A 17981-nucleotide genomic window follows, 5' to 3' on the forward strand; every position below is an offset into this window, starting at 1 on the left:
AGACAGCAATATTGAAATTAGGCCAACTAATAAGTCTACAATGGTCTCTAAGTGTTCAACTGAAAGGAAGAGTCTTGGGTCTCTCACTTTGTGTATTTATTTTTGAGATAGGATCTCGGTCTGTTGCCCAGACTGAAGTGCAGTGGTGCGATCATAGCTCACTGCAGCCTCGAACTCCTGGGCTCAAGTGATTCTCCTGCCTCACTCTCCCAAAGTGTGGGGATTACAGGCATGAGCCACCATGCCCGATGTCTGTCACTTTAAGTCAAAAGCTAGGAATGATTAAGCTTAGTGAGGAAGACCTGTTGAAAGCCCAGATAGGCTGAAAGCAAGGCCTCTTGTGCCAAACACTTAACCAAGTTGTGAAGGCGAAGGAAAAGATCTTCAAGGAAATTAAAAATGCTGCTCTAGTGAACACACGAATGATAAGAAAGTGAATCAACCTTATTCCTGGTATGGAGAAAGTGTGAGCGGTCTGGAGAGATCAAACCAGCCACAATATCTCTTAAGCCAAAGCCTAATCCAGTGCAAGGCCCTAAGTCTCTTTAATTCTATAAAGGCTGAGAGAGGTGAGGAAGCTGCAGTAGAAAAGTTGGAAGCTAGCACGGGTTGGTTCATGAGGTTTAAAGAATGAAACCCACTCCATAACATAAAAGTGCAAGGTGAAGCAGCAAGTGCTAATGGAGGAAACTATAGCAAGTTCTCCAGAAGATCTAGCTAAGATCACCGATGAAGGTGGCTGCACTAAACAGCGGATTCTCATTGAAGATCAAAGAGCCTTCTGGCTGGGCGGGGTGGCTCATGCTTGTAGTCCCAGCACTTTGGGAGGCCAAGGCGGGTGGATCACCAAGTCAGGAGATCGAAACCATCCTGGCCAGCATGGTGAAAACATGGTCTCTACTAAAAACACAAAAACAAAATTAGCCGGGCGTGGTGGCAAGTGCCTGTAGTCCCAGCTACTCAGGATGCTGAGGCAGGAGAATGGCATGAATGCGGGAGGTGGAGCTTGCAGTGAGTCGAGATCATGCCACTGCACTCCAGCCTGGGGGAAAAAAAAAAAAAAAGACAACCTTCTATTGGAAGAAGATGCCATCTAGGACTTTCATAGCTAGAACATAGAAAGTCAATGCCTGGCTTCAAAGCTTCAAAGGACAGTCTAACTCTTGTTAGGGGCTAATGCAACTGTCATTTACCATCCCCAGATCCTAGGACCCTCAAGAATCATGCTAGATCTTCTCTGCCTGTGCTCTAGAAATGGAAAACCAAAGGCTGGATGACAGCACATCTGTTTCCAGCGTGGCTTGCTAACTATTGTAAGCCTACTATTGAGATCTCCTGCTCAGAAAGAAAAGATTCTTGCTCATTGACAGTGCACTGATGGAGATGTACAAAGAAATGAATGTTGTTTTCATGCCTGCTAACACGATATCCATTCTGCAGCCCAAGGATCAGGAAGTAATTTGGACTTTCAAGTCTTATTATTTAACATATATATTTCATAACGGGTATAGCTGCCATATACAGCAATTCTTTTGGTTGGTCTGGGCAAAGTACACTGCAAAGCTTTGGAAAGGATTCGCCATTCTAGATGCCATTAAGGACATTTGTAATTCATAGGAGGAGGTAAAAAATATCAACATTAACAGGAGTTTGGAAGAAGCTGATTTCAACGCTCATGGATGACTTTGAGGGGCTCAAGATTTCAGTGAAGAAAGTCACTGTATTATGTCGTTGGAAATCGCAAAAGAATTAGAAGTGGAGCCTGAAGATGTGACTGCACTGCTGCAATGTCATGATCAAACTTGGACAGATGAAGAGTTGCTTCCTTTTTCTGAAACAGGGTCTCTCTCTGCACAGGCTGGAGTGCCGTGGTATGATCTTGGCTCACTGCAATCTCTGCCTCCCAGGCTCAAGCAATTCTCCCACCTCAGCCTCCCTAGTAGCTGGGACTACAGGTGCTTGCCTCCATGCCTGGCTAAGTTTTGTGTTTTTTTTTTTTTTTTGTAGAGACAGGGTTTCTCCTATTGCCCAGGCTGGTTTTCAACTCCTGAGTTCAAGCAATCTGCCCGCCTTGGCCTCCCAAAGTGCTGGGATTATAGGTGTTCGCCACTGCGCCCAGCCAAGTTGCTCCTTATGGATGAGCCAAGAAAGTGATTCCTTGAGATGGAATCTACTCCTTGTAAAGATGCTATGGGCATTGTTGAAATGAAAACAAGGGATTTAGAATATGACATAAAATTAGCAGCAGCAGGATTTGAGAGGATTGACTCCAATTGTGAAAGAAGTTCTTTGGGTCAAATGCTACGAAACAGCATCACATGCCACAGAAATCTTTCGTAAAAGGAAGAGTGGATCTATGTAGCAAACTTCATTGTTGTCTTATTGTAAGAAGTGACCACAGCCACCCCAACCTTCAGCAACCACCACCCTAATCGGTTAGCAGCCTTCAACATCAAGGCAAGACCCTCCGCCAGCAAAAAGATGATGACTCGCTGAAGGCTCAGATGATCATGAGCATTTTTAGCAATAAATATTTCTTTTTTTTTTTTTTTTTTGAAACGGGGTCTCACTCTGTCGCCCAGGCTGGAGTGCTGTGGCGTGATCTCGACTCACTGCAAGCTCCGCCTCCCGGGTTCACACCATTCTCCTGCCTCAGCCTCCCGAGTAGCTGGGGCTACAGGCGCCCGCCACCATGCCCAGCTAATGTTTTGTATTTTTAGTAGAGATGGGGTTTCACCGTGTTAACCAGGATGGTCTTGATCTCCTGACCTCGTGATCCGCCCTCCTCGGCCTCCCAAAGTGCTGGGATTACAGGCGTGAGCCACTGCGCCTGGCCAGCAATAAATATTTCTAAATTAAGGTATGTACTTTGTTTTTTAGACACAATGCTATTGGACACCTAATAGACTACAGTATAGTGCAAATATAACTTTTATGCACTGGGAAACCAACAATTGGTGTGACTTGCTTTATTGTGGTATTCGCTTTATTTCATCAATCTAGAACCAAACTTGCAATATCTCTGAAGGATGACTGTAGTCACTTTGTAAATACGTCTTCTCTGAGCCATCTGGGGAAGTTCTGTGTTACATTCCAGGGCTGTCAAGAGCATTCAGTAAGAGCACTTTTGCTGGCGCCCTAGCACAGAGCCCGGTGCAGCACATTTTAGCTTAGTGCTTTTCCTGCAGCACTGCCCCCATCAGTCTGCTTCACAAGTGATAATTTTCTCATCTGTTTCTGCCAACAGACCAGATCCGCAATGCAGAGACCTTTCTCTGCTATATTATCAGTACTTATTGAGGAGTACTTGGTTGACAAGAGCATGCTTGGTCGACAAGCAATGTTAATGGTCCTATCTGCCTGTTTGCAGTGCCGTTGTGATGTCAGGAGTACAAGAGGCAGGAATGGCCACAACACCCCCTGTGCAGTTGTCTAGATCGTGCACTGCAAAAGTTGCCTGCCTTGAGGAGCAAGGGTAGCTGAGATTAACCTGGGTTCTTCCCACCAAGCTGCGCTCCCAAGAAACAGTCTCCTAATTTATTCAAAGGGGCTGCATGAACTAGTGGTTCCTTGGGTCTCCACTCCCCGACAGAAAGTTTGTGATGCCTAAACCCAGTTTCTATTCATTTATACAGGAGACTCTGTTCTCCTGCCTGTGCTCTACCTGCCGGGGCACTGGGCACCTCTTTTTTATGAGTTGCGCTCTGCCTTCCAGTAAGCCAGCAGCTTTCCACGTAGGTGCCTTGGCTTGAGAGAGGCCTTTAGAAACCAGCAGGGACAGGATCTCTGAGAAGTTCCCTGACAGCCTGAACATTGGAACCACTGATCTACCAGATAAATAGGGGCAGACAAAGGCGAGTGAGCAGTGAGGTCCAGAGAAACCAGTTGTGTCCGGCCGCAAAAATAATGTCCCTGGCTGCAAAGTGGACTCAAAATAGACTAATAGGCAATTAGCACCAGAGTGCCCCCACCCAGCCCGGAGCCCATTAGACACAGGACCGTTTTAACCAAATCCTATCTTAAAGAGCTCTGTTGAGAGTCTCCATAATGTAAAAAGGGCCTTAGCAGGGAAAAACAGCCTGGTGACGCAGGTGAAGACAGCGGTTCTTAGCGGGAGCTTGTAAGTGGGCTGGAGGCAGCCAAGCACTATTGAGGTGCTCTGCAGGGGCAGGTGGAGGCAGAGGCAGTTGCGTTTCAGTCCAACCTGTTCTGGTTAGCTCTGTTCCAGGGCTTCCGCCTACTCCCAAATCTCTTCCATATTTGGAGCCCAGAAGGGCACCTCTGCTGTGGTGTAACCTGTATCTCCACTTCTGCCCAGGGTGGTCAGATCTGGTCCGTTCTGGGGACTGGAAGCAGGTGTTCAGGCTGGAGGCCTGCATGTGTCTGTGACACTGGCCTTGGCCCAGTGCCTTGAGTTCCCTTCCCTCCTTCACTCTTTCCCTCCCTGGTGAGGCGAGAGTACGTCTGACATCACCTCCCCTCTGGGTAGCACCTTAGGGTCTCACCCCTGGCTGCCTGAGGAAGACACCAGGTGAGCTTTCCAAATGCTGATGCCCAGGTAAGATCCTGAGATTCCGATCAGTTAGTCTGCAGTGGGGTCCCAGCGTGGGGACTGTAAAAGCTCCCCCACTGGCTCATGGGCACCCAGGGCTGAGCCCCGCTAGTCCCCAAGGCCTGTCCTGTTCATGCCCTCTCTGCTGGTTAGCCAGGTACTGCAGGGAATAAGGCAGGTGCACCTTAATAGACCCCATGCTTGAATGAGACACCTGGGTAGCCGCTTAGACCCTTGAGCAGGAGCCCTCAAGCAGGTTCCCACACTGGCAGCATCGGTGAAATGCAGAGTCTCAGGCTCAGACCCAGACCTATGACCCAGAATCCTCCAGGTGGGGTCCAGCCATCTAAGTTTTACCAAGCCCTCAAATTTGAGAATCACTGCGCTAGAATAGTGATAGATTTATCACCGCAGTTCAGTGCTTTTCAAACTTTAACAGGGACACAACTCATCTGGGCGTTGTATTAAAATGTAGATTCTGGGGCTGGGCGTGGTGGCTCACGCCTGTAATCCCAGCACTTTGGGAGGCCAAGGTGGGCGGATCACGAGGTCAGGAGATCAAGACCATCCTGGCTAACATGGTGAAACCCCATCTCTATGAAAAATACAAAAATTAGCTTGGCATGATGGTGGACACCTATAATCCTGGTTATTCAGGAGGCTGAGGCCAGAGAATTGCTTGAACCCGGAAGGTGGAAGTTGCAGTGAGCCAAGATTGCACCACTGCACTCCAGCCTGGGTGACAGACAGAGACTGGGTCTCAAAAAAAAAAAAAAAAAAAAAGTAAATAAATAAATAAAGCATACAATTCCATAGGTTCTGGTATATCCACAGACTTCTGCAACCATCGCCACGATCGCTTTTAGCATTTTCATCATCCCAACAAGAAACATCTCCCCTCAGCCAGCCCTCTCTCCACTTCCCATCGCCTCAGCTCCAAGAAACCGCCATCCGCTGTCTGTCTTTGTGTTTGCTTGTTCTGGACATTTCATACAAATGGAATCACACACCATGTGGGCTTTCGTGTCTGGCTTCTTTCACTCAGCAACATGTTCTCAAGGTCCGCCCCGTGGCACCCGCCAGAACCGCATTCCTTTTGATGGCTGAATAATAGTCCATTGTCTGGAGAGACCACACTTTGTTTTGCATTTCTCTGTTGATGGCTACTTGGGGTGTTTCCATTTTTTGGATATTGAGAACAGTGCTGCTGTGAACATCTGTTTACAGAAAAGGACGGAGGCGGAGGCAGCCACCTGGGCTAGATTCCTAACCAGGGCACACTGCCGTCGGCTGTCTGCCTCACAGTCCCATGGGCCTCTGCCTCCTGTCCATGCGCCTCTGCCTCCTGTTGCCCATCTCAGAGGCCCAGGGCCGCAGCAGGTCAGGCGCTGCACTTGTTTCCATAGGGTTCTTTCTGGGACTTAGAGTCAGGGCTCCTAGATGTGCATCTTGGCTCCACTCCTTCCTGGGGGACCTTGGGCAGCACACGTAAGCCTGAGCCTCAGTTTCCCCAGTAGGCAAATGATGAGTCTATTAAGGGCTGTGTATTGAAGACAGAATGCGCATGAAGAAAGCCAGAGGGGCCTGAGAGAGGTGATCAGGAGGAGGGAGGCGGGGAGAGAAAGAGAGAGGGAGGGAGAGCGAACCTGAGTGTCTGCCCCACCCGGCTCCCGTCCTCCCATGAGTGCAGGGCTGCAGCTTTCCCCTCCTCCCACAGTCATTTACCCAGCCCTGGAGGTAATTGCTATCATTTCAAGGCTGGGTAATGCCAGCAGATTAGAGAGAGAGAGGCTCCCTCGGGTTCAGCTGGCACATTAGGCACAGTTATAAATGTCAGCGCTGACGGCTCGTCAAGAGCCCCAGGATGGGGGCACAAGTGCCCCACTGTCCTCAGGCCCAGCCCTTCCGCCTCCTCTGGGCTAGGACCCGAGTGTAGGGTACTGCACTCCCCACAGCTCAGCCTACACCATCAGCCCCCTCCTGTTCACCTCCTCTCAGGGTTCAGACCCCGCTTCTGCTGTCTGGTGTGTGCCCTCGGGCAAGGCTCTGAGACCCAACTGCAAAATGGGCAGTAACAAGAGCATGTGCTCCATCAGCTGCCCTCAGCGCCGTGGGCTCTGGTCATCCTCCCAGCGATACTGAGGGAGATGCTCTGGGACCCCATTCGTCAGGAGGGGACACCGAGGTGAAGACAGATGAGGCCCCAGCCTGTGCCTCCGTTTCCCCATGTGCAAAATGTGGAGGTCGGGTAAGAAGAGGAGACCCCTGAGTGTGCTCCCAGTCTTCACGGTCTCTGCCTCTGTCCTGAGGGTTGTGTGGTGGAAACTCTGGGCATCAGGCAGGGCAGGGGGAGGCAGTGGGGAGAGGGGTTGAAGGAAAGCTTCCTGACAGTGGACTGCTCTGCCTCCACCGGCCTCCTGAGGCTGCTGGAGGCTCACAGACGAAGGGAAGCAGGGCCTGGACTCCCAGCCGGGGCTCTGCCCTAAGTGATAAGAGGAAAACAGGAGAGAAGGCGCGTGGCAGCGAGAAAGGCCGACTGGCGCTCAGTGTTGCCCCATGCAGGAACCTGGAGTCACGGCTCAGCCTCCCCAGAGGGGCTGTTCCATTCCAGGAGCTGTGGCTTATGGTGGAGTGGGAACGCCCCGGCTCTGCCCAGAGCACCTGTGTCAGATGTGTTCCCAGCACTGCTGCTGTGGCAGTGCCACCATGGCCTAATCATCTGCTCCCAGTCACCAGCAGATGTCAGGCCCATGAAGGTCACGTTTTAAAAAGGGAGAGACAGGCAAGGCACAGTGGCTCATGCCTGTAATCCCAACACTTAGGGAGGGGCCAAGCAGGAGGATCACTTGAGCCCAGGAGTTTGAGATCAGCCTGGGCAATGTAGCAAGACCCCATCTCTAAAAAAATAAAATAAAATAATTAGCTGGATGCAGTGGCACATGCCTGTAATCCCAGCTACTCAGGAGGTTGAGGTGAGAAGATCCCTTGAGCTCAAGAGGTTGGGGCTATAGTGAGTCGTGTTCACGCCACTGCACTCCAGCCTGGGTGACAGAGTGATACCTTGAGAGGAAGGAGAGAAAGAAAGAAAGAAAGAGAGAGAGAGAGAAAGAGAGAGAGAAAGAAAGAAGAAAGGAAGGAAGAAAGAAAGAAAGAAAGAAAGAAAGAAGGAAAGAAAGAAAAAAGAAAGAGAGAGAGAGAGAAAGAAAGAAGAAAGGAAGTAAGGAAGGAGAAGTAAGGAAGGAAGGAGAAGTAAGGAAATAAGGAGGGAAGGAGAAGGAAGGAAGGAAGGAAAGAAAAAGAAAGAAAGATAAGAAAGAAGAAAAAGAAAGAAAGAGAAAGAAAGGAAAAGGAAGGAAGGAGAAGGAAGGAAAGAAGGAGAAGGAAGGAAGGAGAAGGAAAGAAGGAAAGAAGGAAGGAAGGAAAGAGAGAGAAAGAAGAAAGAAAGAAAAAGGAAGGAAGGAAGGAGAAGGAAGGAAGGAAGGAGAAGGATGGACAGAAGGAGAAGGAAGGAAGAAGGAAGGAAGGAGAAGTAAGGAAGGAAGGAGGGAAGGAGAAGGAAGGAAGGAAAGAAAGAAAGAGAAAGGAAGGAAGGAGAAGGAAGGAAAGAAGGAAGGAAGGAAAGAAAGAGAGAGAGACAGAGAGAAAGGAAAGAAAGAAAGAAGAGAAAAGAGACAAATGGAGAGTAAGATAGCATGAAGACAGGGATGGATCTGTCGGGAGTGTTTTTCTCATGTGGGGAAAACCTATGGGGACCCTTCCTCCAGGCCTTTGCCAAGCCCACAGAAGGTGCCATTAGTCCCTCCGGGAGCTCTAAGGGTCTGAGTCTCTGGAGCACACACAGGGGTCCCCTATGCATGTGAGAAAAGGCTTCGGGTCCCTAGGGAGGAGACCAGGCATGGGACACCCTGTCCTTCCCCTCTTTCTTCCCCTCCCTTCCCTATTCCCAGTGCTATATTATGAACATTTGCAAACATGCGAAAAGCTGAAAGGATAGTGCAGAGAAGACGTGTGCAGCCACCACCTACAACTGTACCACCTGCCCTCTGCCCCTTCATCTGTCCATCAAATTTTTGATGTATTACAAAGTAAGTTGCAGATGGACACCACACCCCGAGACACGTTAGCATGCACATCGCTAACTGGAGTTCAGTATTTGTTAACCATTTTTTTTAGGGTGAAATTTATACATAATAAAATGGTCAAATTTTAAGGGTAGTAATCAATGCTTCTTGACAAATGCACACACATGAGCGGCTCAAGCTCTTCGAGACAGAGGGTGTCACCGTTGCTTGGAAAGTTTACCCTTGTTCCTTCCAGTCACTAGAAACAACAGCTGTCTCTCTTTTTCCACCATCGTTTGGCTTTGCCTGTTCTAGACATTCACGTAAACAGAGCCAAACAATATTTTTTTGGGGGGGTGGGGGGAGCCTGTTTTTTTTGCTAAGCATGTTCATTTTGAGATTCATCCATGCTTTCTTGTGTATTGGTAGTCCATTCCTTTTTATTGCAAAGTAGTAAGCCACTGCATGAATAGAGCCTGCTCGTTTACCTGTGGATCTGTTGACCCTTTGAGTTGTTCCCAGTTCGAGGCTATTATGAATAAAACTGTTGTGAACACTTGTGTGTGAGTCTTTGTGTGGACGTGTTTGCATTTCTCTTGCAAAAATGCCTAGGAGTAGAATTACTGGTCTTCCTCCTTTTATGGGATTAAAAAGAAAAAGAAAGAATGAAAGAGAGACAGAAAGAAAAGACAGAAGAAGAAAGTAAAGGAAAAGCAAAAAGCATAGGTAACCGGATTGCAGAAACTTTGAACAATAACCATCGTCGCTCCAAAGAAACTGCCACCCCAGGAGTCCTCGACAGGCTATGGAGGAAGGCTTGGCATTGAGACAGACTTAGTGCAAATCTTGGCTTTGCCACTGGTAAACTGTGTGACCCTAGGGAAGTTTCCTAAGCTCTCTGAGCCTTAGTTCTTCCTCTGTAAACTGAGGACAATGAGAGCAGCCAGTTTACGGTTGTTAGGGGGAATTCCCCAAGAGAAGGGCTGTAGAAGCCCTGGACAGAACTTGGCCCGCAGTGGGTCATGGCTAACATGAGCCGCTCTCCCTACCTATTTGTCTTTCAAGGTCCAAGGCCTGATGTCATCTCAGTGAAGCTTTTCCTGAAAATCTGGATAAAAATGAAAAGTGCCAACACTTACAGGAGACTTTCCACGAACCGGCATGACTCTGAGTACTCTGCAAGTATTAGTTCATTTAATTCTTCCAACAAGCCCCCAACACAGCTTGATTATCATCGTATCTATTTTGTAGGCACAGAGAGATTCAATGATTTCCCTAAAGTCACACAGCAAGTTAAGCGGTGAAGCTTGGTATGGCCGATCTCTGTGGATTTGCCTTTTTTTTTTTTTTTGAGACAGAGTCTTGCTCTGTTGCCCAGGCTGGAGTGTAGCAGCTCTATCGTGGCTCACTGCAGCATCCACCTCCAAGGTTCAAGCAATTCTCATGCCTCAGCCTCCCAAGTAGCTGGGATTATAGGCGCACATCACCATGCCTGGCTAATTTTTGTATTTTTAGTAAAGACGGGGTTTCACCATGTTGACCAGGCTGGTCTCAAACTCCTGACCTCAAGTGATCCACCCTCCTCAGTCTCCCAAAGTGCTGGGATTACAGGCGTGAGCCACCGTGCTTGGCCTCTTTTTCTGGACATTTTATATCAATGGAATCCTACTGACTTTTTTCACCGTGCATGTTTCCCAGATCCATCCACATGGCGCCTATGTTGTAGCATGTATCAGAACTTCCTTTTTATGATTAACTAATGTTCCGTTGCCTAGATACACACCATTGTGTTTATCCCTCATCCTTTGATGGGCATTGGGTTATTTCCACCTTTTGGTGATTGTGATTAATGCTGCTATGAACATCTGTGTGCAAGTTTTCATTTGAATACCTGTCTTTAATTCTTCTGGGCATGTACCCAGGAGTAGGATTGTTGGGCCGGATGGAAAGCTGTATGTAACCTCTTGAGGAACTGCCATGCTGTGGGTTGTTTTCGAGCACTCTTGGGGTTGTAGCTAACGACATGGATGATTGAGTGGAAGATGGTTTTGCAATACCCGTGGGTGTCTTAGAGAAACAAGAACACGATAAAACCAGCGTCACTAAACTTTCACAGTCGCTCCCCTGCCAAGCCAAGCCTCCCCCCCAACACCTGGTCATCTTCTTGGGGCTATCTGGGCTCTTTCCTCAGCTTCCCTCTCCTTCATCCCTGAGCTCCTGGGGCACCTTCCTCCAGCAGGGTAGTCCTCTGAAGTTGACCTTGCAGGGGCCCCTTCTGTGGATCGGGTGCCAGCACTCCTCCTGGCCGAATCCTACACGCAGCCAGGCTAGGGGGCTTTGCAAGTGGCAGGGGAACAACTCGATGCCCAGTTCCTGGGACCCTGCCTTGCCTCCCATGCTAAGGGCATCAGGAGCCCGGGCAGCATCCATATCCCACCTCACCTCCCTCCCATGGTCCATAGGGTCACCAGGAAAGCCAGGCCTGGGAGCACCAGTGGGGAGGCATCCCTCGCAGTGAACCTGAAAGTTCATTATCCGGTCCACACACACCCAACCCTTGCTGTGGGCAAGGTACTGTTCACAGGCTGGAGACACGGTACTTGTCCTCATTGAGAAGGTCCCCAAGGCCCAGCTACATAATTTCCAGGGCCTGGTGCAGAATGACAGTGTAGAGTCCCTTCTTCAAAAATGTAAAAGATTTTGAAGGTAGGGATAGCAGGGGTTCTTATACCCGCACAGGTCCCAGCCCATAAACCTGGGTGTCTCTGCCTTCATGGAGCAGACGTTCTAGAACAGCACTAATGCCCTGTACATGGGGAGTGGGTCATTAGGCCTGAGCCACCCATGGGCCCCGGGTGAACTCAGGCACAAGAAGAGACTTTGGAAAACATCCGTCCATTTCCCATGTTAGCACTGGAAACACCAGGGCCGAGAGAGGGGCTCTCAGCTTGCCCAGGGCTCAGGCAGGGCAGCGACCAGCACCCGCAACCTGCACTGGGGCCTGAGTGTTGCACTGCACCCCCTCCCCACTCTCCCTGCTTTGGAGAGGGTGCAGGCTGTTCAGGAGTGAGGTCTAGATGAACTCAGGTGTGGATGCGTGTTGGAAAGACACTGCAAGGCCCGGCCCTGCCAGCAAGGTAAGGAAGAGAGGATGATGTGTGTCCCCACCCTGGGCCAGGAGGAGCCCCCAACAGTTTGCCTCACACACAGCTGAAAACCATTTTGCAAATTGACACTCTGACCTCAGCATCCTCTCAGCCCACAAAGATAGATTCCTGGGGACCACGCCGTTCTGTCTCTGGCTGGATTTTTCTTTTTTGAATTGAAGTAAAATACATGCCACATGAAATGTATCATTTTAGGCCGGGCGCGGTGGCTCAAGCCTGTAATCCCAGCACTTTGGGAGGCCGAGGCGGGCGGATCACAAGGTCAGGAGATCGAGACCACAGTGAAACCCCATCTCTACTAAAAATACAAAAAATTAGCCGGGCGCGGTGGCGGGCGCCTGTAGTCCTAGCTACTCAGGAGGCTGAGGCAGGAGAATGGCGTGAACCCAGGAGGCGGAGCTTGCAGTGAGCCGAGATCGCGCCACTGCACTCCAGCCTGGGCAACAGCGTGAGACTCCGTCTCAAAAAAAAAAAAAAAAAAAAAAAAAAAAGAAATGTATCATTTTAACCATCCCCCCCCCACCCCATTGCAGCCCCTGGCAACCATCAATCTGCTTTTTGTCCCCACGGATTTGTCTATTCTGGACGTTGCATCCAAATGGACTCCTACAGCATCTGGCTGGGTTTCAAATGATCCTGGCTTCCATTTGTTGAATGCTGATAATCCCTGTGTCAGCTTATGCTGGGCGCTTCTATCCGCATTATCTCAGCTCATCCGCATGACAGCCCAACAGCTGGCATGTCTCACAGAGGCGACAATTGCTCTCAGAGAAGCCATTCGCACAGCAGGTGGCAGCCCCCAAACCCTCTGACCTCAAGGACCTCAAAGACTCTGGCCTGGCAGAATCGAGCCGGCTGTGTCAGGGAAAGAGCCGGACTCATCTTTGCGTCCCAAATAATATGAGCAGTCACAGGGGAGCTCTGAGGGGCTCAACACCTGCATGTTCAGATGCGGAGACGCCAAATGGTGGCAATGCCTAAGGTCTCGCCAGGAGGCGGTAGCAGAGCTGGGCAAGTAGGTGAAGTGTCTGGGGGGCTCCAGCCCCCTTCAGCAGCCAGCCTTCAGTCTCCACCTCAGCACCTGCTGGGGAAGGCCCAGGGTACAGCTGACTCTCCACCCACAGCCAAGGGAGGAGCCTGGCATCTCCTTCATTTCCTCTCCTCATTTAAAGAATTACCGCTCCTGGCCGGGCGCGGTGGCTCAAGCCTGTAATCCCAGCACTTTGGGAGGCCGAGGCGGGCGGATCACAAGGTCAGGAGATCGAGACCACAGTGAAACCCCGTCTCTACTAAAAATACAAAAAATTAGCCGGGCGCGGTGGCGGGCGCCTGTAGTCCCAGCTACTCAGGAGGCTGAGGCAGGAGAATGGCGGGAACCCGGGAGGCGGAGCTTGCAGTGAGCCGAGATCGCGCCACTGCACTCCAGCCTGGGCAACAGCGTGAGACTCCGTCTCAAAAAAAAAAAAAAAAAAAAGAATTACCGCTCCTGAGGGGTGTTTGCTTTTTGAGAGTGGGGGAGGGAGAGAGAGAGAGAGAGAGAGAGAGAGGGAGAGAGAGAGAGAGAGAGAGAGAGAGATTCATCTGCACAGCTTGCAAATCCCATGGACGGCAGGAGTTAATAAGAGAGACTTCTCCGCAATTAATACCCTTGTTTGGTCAGAGGATGGGAGCATCGCCGTCCTCTGTTGATCTGCCTAGAAGACCAAACTCACCGCCCAAAGTGGAACTCCCCTGGGCACTTTTTGTTCCCAGCATTCTGTGGCAGCTACAGAAAAGGAACACGGCTTGCTCCCCCAGGGACCCGGCCAAGCGCCTCGGGTGGACAGGCCCAGGGACGCGGCAGGACAGCCAGGCCTGGGGGTCTGTGCAGGGAGGGGCAGCAGCTGAGCCCAAGATGGTGCCATTCAGGGCCCAATAACAGGTAAAGCATTAGCGAGGGTGCCAGGAATGACAGCGCTCATGTGGGTGGCGTCACAAAGACAGAAAAGGATAAACCAGATGAATCCCCAGGTGCTGACTTGGCGTGGGAGGCCTGGGTTGAACTCACACACATAGGTGGATGCAAAAATACATGTGTGGGTGGGTGGCTCTGCCCACCGAGAGGGCCATGAGCAGCGCCCCCCCAGCAGCCATGAGCGCAGCGCCCGCCCAGATCTTGGCCTCTCATGCTGTCATCCGCCAGGCTCCTTGGAGGAAGCGCCTGGAATCCTGTGTTGCACCATGAAATCAGGTGGCCTCAAAGAAGGGTTGGGACGTGTCACAGATATCCAGGAGCCACCCTGAACTGGCCAAACTGGGATGCTGTGAGCATCAACATAAACAATCGTAATAACAGACTGTAACCCAATGAAGGAATAGGAAAGCATAAGTCCTTGCAGATAGAAGCAGATGAATGAATAAATTGAAAATGTGGTGAGCAATGGAATAATGGCATCATCTCAAAAATGCTTATTCATGACAAAGGGGAAAATAGTACCTTTGCACTGGAGAAGCCTGATAGACATCATCTAATCGAGTAAGCCCTCCCCTGGGTGCCATTTCCCTGGCAATACCTCTGCTTTCCCGCTCTGGGGCTTGGCTCACCTGTGCATCACCTGACATGCTCTCCTCTTTCCTCTGGGCTATTGAAATCCTACGTCTGATTCACACCTTGTTCCAAGGCCACACCCTCCCCAGCGCCTTCTCTGACCACTCCCACTGAAAGTGACTTTAGATCCTATTTCATTCATTCACTCAATGCTATTATGCACCTACTGCATACTGAATGAGAAGATGCCACTGGGGATACAGCAAACATTGATCAGGGAGCTCCCTGGTCTGCAACAGACAGAGGGCACGTGACCCTCCCATGAAAGGAACCTCTTGTGTTTTACGGCTGGGCTGGAGCTAAGGCAAGGTGGGAGTGGGGATGTTTTAGGTAAAGGTGTTGCAAGCTAGGGAGTATGAGTCATCCCCAAGTCCCGAGCTCAGCACGATGGGTGGGTCGGCCAGATGGAGAGGAGAGGAGAGTGGCACTGCTAGGAAGTCCCCTGTCAGAGAGTCGGAATTCCATCCAGGACTTATGTGTCACCAGCATTTTGCTATAAACCAAGCGCTCCTTGGTTGGCGGGAAGCCCAGTCTGGACCCTGGTCCACTGTCTGGATTTGGGAAACCCCTAACCTCTCTGAGTTTCCAGTTCTTCGTCTGTGACATCAGGGGCTGGGTTGAACAGCGTGTGGGTAAGCTGGAACCCCAGAATTCTACCTCTGGAAGGCAGTGCAGCAGGACGAACAGAGTTCATGGGTCTCAAGGTTAAAGGGCCAGCTGAGGGAGAGCTGGACTGTGCATGACCGGGTGGCTCTGGGCTCCAGCAGGGACTGCCGTGCGGGAATGCGAGTTCCCTGGGCTGCCACCCCTTCCAGTCTTCCAAATGTGGGGAATACTGCATTTGGGTGAAGTCTCTTCTTCTGTGAGGGCTGGCCATTAATTGTCACATGACAGAGCTGTGCTTGGCATTTCTTGATTGAAGGGGCTTTCTACAGTGAAGACTCCGGCAGCCAGCTAGACGGGAGGAAGAGGTTGCCTAAGCCCCACTGGAAAGCCAGACTGCCCTGCTCTCTGGGGGATTGTGGTGGAGTTGGTGGGAGAGGGACGAGGCCTCTTGAGCTCCTGCTTGGCCTTAGCTGCTGTGTGTGAGCAGACAGCAGCTCCAGGAGCAGGCTTGAGGCCTCTGGCTCTCATCCTCCTTCGCAGCTGTCATTCAGACGCCACAGCTTCCCTGTCTTGCTAGGAGACTGCACTGCCTTTTCCCACCTGTGGGCTCCCTCCTGGCTGTGCACAGGCCTGGCACCCGTAGGTGTTCACCTGAAGGGTGGGCCCCTAGTGGCTGGCTGACGTCTGCGGGGATTGGCATGGTGACTTCTGCCCAATGGCCTTGGTGCCTTATCCAAACGTCCTCCACACCTCAGACTGGCCGGGCAGAGGCTGCCAGGGGAACTCAGGAGTGTGTGTGGCCTTGGGATATGCACACTCTTGGCCCTGGCTGCCCCCCTGCACTTTCAGAGCACCTCCTTTGGACTGGAAGGTTTGGGGTCTTCTGAAATCCTCTGAGACCTGACTGTACCTCAAGGCCTTTCACACCAGCCCCCTGGGGACTGACATCAAGACCCTAAGGCCTCGGGGATTTAGGGGAGATAGCCAAAGGAGTGGGGGCCATGAGACCCACAGGAGTGTGGAGGGGCTGGAAGAAATCACAGCCTTAGGGGAGACAATGGCTTTCTGTGCTTCCTGGATTCTAAGGGGGGCCTGGAGCCTTGCAGCCCACCCGCTGCCAGGCCTCTCCCGTCCCTCTCCTTCCTTCTGTGGCCTTGCTGCAGGGTCTGACAACTGCGGGCTTGACTCCCAGCCCCACCACTCACTGCGTGCTCTCAGAGAAGCCACTTAACTTCTTAAACCTCAGTTTCTTCATCTGTAGAATGGGTATGAGAATAGCACCTTTGAACCACAGAGATGTGAGCGGTTAAGGATGCCTTCCCGTGCCAGGCATGTCCCGTGGTGCTTGGCACGTGGTAAGTGGTCAGGTGAATTCCACTCCTCCTGATGTTGCTGTGGTCACCCCGTCCTCCCCTGACGGCAGGCTCTGGGGAAGCAGCTATGGGCCGCAAAGGCTCAGGCCCTCCTGATGGCCGCAGCCTCGTCTCAGCTCCAGCCAGGTGCTGCAGGAATGTGGCTTGCCATACCACAAATTTCTATCTCTTGGGTGACCATGGGGATTCGGACTTCTCCTGTGAAAGCTCCTGAATGTTAAATGGAGGTAGTGCAGCATTGGCAGCCACTGCCCTGCCCCTGTCCCCGCCACGAGGATTGCCAGATGAAATGCAGATCAAGTGAGCCATGATCCCGCCACTGCACTCTAGCCTGGGCAACACAGCAAGACCCAGGCTAAAAAATACAGATTGTGCAGGTTGCCAGTGAACTCTGGTTTGGAATATTTATTAATTTACTTTCATAGGTCACTATAACCTTGTGCTCTTGGGCTCATGAGATCCTCTTTCACTGATCTCCCAAAGCACTGGGATTACAGGTGTGAGCCACTGCACCCAGCCTAAATTTGGATTTTTTTTTTTTTAGTATAAAATACATACTAAATATTGCATGGGACACACTTATCTGAAAATTTTATTTATTGTTTATTCAATACTGAAATTTAACTGAAGGCCCTGTGTGCCTGTGCGTGTGTGTGTTTATTTTCTCTCTTTATCTCTGGCAACCCTACCTGTGACTCTTCCCATTTCTGAGCGTGCAAGCTCAGCTCCCACTGTATCTGCACTTTTTGGCCCACAGACCTGCTCTGACCACTGGCACCCACAGCCAGGAAAGGCTGTGGAATAGTCTCCTGAAACAGTGACATGCCTGGCGTATTCCACACAGGGACAGATCATTTTTTAACACTTCCCTTCTCTACGTGACAAAATTGCATTCAATACTAATCATGAAACAAAAGGAATAACATTAACAGTTAAAAAAGGAATGCAAGGCCGGGTGCAGTGGCTCACGCCTGTAATCCCAGTACTTTGGGAGGCCGAGGCGGGTGGATCACTTGAGGTCAGGAGTTTGAGACCAGTCTGGACAACATGGTGAAACCCCGTCTCTACTAAAATTACAAAAATTCACTGAGTGTGGTGGTGGGTGCCTGTAATCCCAGCTACTTGGGAGGCTGAGGCAGGAGAATTGCTTGAACCCAGGAGGCGGAGGTTGCAGTGAGCAGAGATCATGCCACTGCACTCCAGCCTGGGTGACAAGAGCAAAACTCTGTCTCAAAAAAAAAAAAAAAAAAAAAGTAACTGCAGATGAGAATTTGCTTGCAATGACCTTTCTGCATGAAATCATGATGAGGAAAAATGGCATCAGAAAAGGGATAAAAAGTTTCCTTCATGTTGATCAGTCAAGGTAACGGATAATGACATTATGGTTTCTATTTTCAAATTTTTTTCCTGCAGTTGTGTCAGTGATTTTGCCAACATTGGTCTTCCTCACAGATTTGTGTTGAGTAGTCAGGCTTCAACACAGTGGGCTGAATGGTCAGCCCATATTCTCTCCTAGGGAATGGATGAACACTGTTTATTAACTTTAATTTTGTAAAGTTTCTTTTTGATGAAGCAATGGGTACAAATGTTAGAAAAGGTCTTCAACATAAGTATAACTGTGGTAGAGTTCTTTCT

This window comes from Macaca nemestrina, chromosome 17 (assembly GCF_043159975.1).
Source record: "Macaca nemestrina isolate mMacNem1 chromosome 17, mMacNem.hap1, whole genome shotgun sequence".
Lineage (NCBI taxonomy): Eukaryota > Metazoa > Chordata > Mammalia > Primates > Cercopithecidae > Macaca > Macaca nemestrina.